Source organism: Zingiber officinale, chromosome 9B (assembly GCF_018446385.1).
Source record: "Zingiber officinale cultivar Zhangliang chromosome 9B, Zo_v1.1, whole genome shotgun sequence".
NCBI lineage: Eukaryota > Viridiplantae > Streptophyta > Magnoliopsida > Zingiberales > Zingiberaceae > Zingiber > Zingiber officinale.
The window spans coordinates 44,822,264-44,824,590 of record NC_056003.1 but is presented as its reverse complement, the minus strand read 5'-3'; positions in this window follow the sequence as shown (position 1 = coordinate 44,824,590).

The following is a 2,327-nucleotide window of genomic DNA, read 5'->3' as shown; positions in this document are numbered from 1 at the left end:
CTAGGAGAGGATTGAAATTAACCTAAAGTTTTAAAATTTAACCTAAGTTAATAATCTCTCTATGCTACATCCCCATTAGCATGTCCACTGGCGTGGTCGCTGCAACCCATGGAGGTCGTCACAGGCTTGTGGAGCTCGTCACGACTCGCGGAGACTGCTGCGACCCAGTGGAGTTCGTCGCAACTCGCAGAGTTCACCGCAACTCACAAAGTTCGCCGCAACTCGGGGCGTTCGCCGTGGGCCCGCGATGTCAAGCGGCGGGTGGCGAACAGAATAGGAAATTTTACCCATTTCGGCCAGCATAGAACGAAATTTAAAAGCATGAGGATGGCTATATATAGATCTCTTTGCTTCACTTGTAAATCATTCTAAAAAACATTCTGAAGAATAGTAAACATTCTTGACTTACTAATCGCTCAAATGCTCTCAATTTCTCTAAACATCTCTCGTGTGAGGTCTCTAACGAGTTGAGTTTATTTAGCAACCTTACGTGGATAAATTATTAAATTGTCTAAGTGATGCACGAACGAGTGGTGCTAAATCAAGCCTGTGACATTAAGGTTGTGTTCTCATGATGCAAAGACCTGCAAAAGCAAATAAGTGAACAAAAAGAAAGATAGTTTTTCTCCATTTCTTTGGTTAGAAATGCAAAGCAAAGAGATACAAAAACATAGAGAACTATCTCCCTTTCTTTTAAAAGGTTTCCACCCAAATTGGGAAATGCAAAATTTAAATTACTTTTGATACTTAATTTTTCTTTTTTTTATTAAAATTAAAAAAATGTAAATTAATAAAATAATGAATTTTCTCTACTCTGAATTCTTCCAAAGAAATAAAGGGAAAAAGTTTTCTATGTTCCTTTCCTTTTAAGAAATTAAGATAACACCAAGTAATCAACTATTCCTTTCTCTTCTATTCACTTTCTATCTCTTTAAGGAAGCATAGTGTAAGGCTTGTTTTACTTGGATGGATGGATATGTAAGAGAAGAGATAGAGAAAAAAAATACAATCTAAATATAAGTAATCCACGATATGTTTAATTTTGTGATCATTTTCCTCCCTTCTGTCTTCCCCTCTAATATTGGCACTCAAGTAAACCAAGCTTAAAGAGAAGAGATTGTTGTCTATAATGGATATTTTTTGAGTGGGTTTATCTTATTTTATTCATTTAACAGTAACATTCTTATTTATTATGTACTTAAGGCACCAGTATATCATTTAATGTTAGTTCATAATCTAAACATTACTAACCATGGAACATCAATGTGACCACTTCCACTAATTATTTTCAATAAGCAGACAAGGCCTTGAGGGGAAATAAGATCAGCTAAGATATGAATGATGAAGTTCTACTTAATTTTCAACTAAAATGGCATTTGTGCTAATATCATAAACAAAATAAAAAACTATGTTTATCAAGTCGCAACTAATATTTGTCATTAGCAAACACACAAGTCATCTTAGATATTGATATCATTCTCTAGCCAGTATGTTTTGGGCATCACATGCTCACCTATGTATTAACGCAAAACTATGAATCCTTGGTGAGACTTAAACATCTATAGATGATTTATTTTTAATTGGGTATTTGTCTATGTAGAAGGGGAGCCTTGGCACAACGATAAAATTATTACCGTGTGACCTTATAGTCACTTGTTTGAGTCATGAAAATAACCTCTTGCAATGCATGGTAAGGCTACGTACAATATTTCCCTAAGATCTCACATTGGTGGGAGTTTCGTGCACCGGACTACCTTTTTTTTATTTGCCTATGTAGGCATAATGTGGAGATGTGAGACAAACATCTCTTTCCTCATGGTAGAGTGCCTAACACCTTCCATGGAAGGAGTTAACACAATTGAGAGAATCATATTAAGAAAGCCAATTATCATGACTTTGACATCTAATCTAACATGAAGGATTCAGAAACCACTATTGATCAATCTGTAAAGAACGTCCATCCCTCTCAGTGTATGGCTCTCCAAAATGTGATTTTTTGGCCCATCTTGAAATAATACCTCCATCAAATGAAACTTCATCATAGATAGCAGTAAGCTTCTTCATCGAGATTGTAGTATCAAAAGGACTTTGATTCCAAGCTTTGTGTCCAGCATTGACAACTACCAATGTTACAATTTTTATGATTGGGCTTGCTTGACATATCAAGAGAGCAAGGACTTAGAAGGATATGTCAGCCATGAGAGGAAGGAGTCATTCTCTAATCACTGATAGTATTTAAATTAGTTACACTATTATTTATTAGATTAACTAATGTTTTTTTGTACCTCTTTACCATTACACCTTTTGTTTAATAGATCGAACTCTTC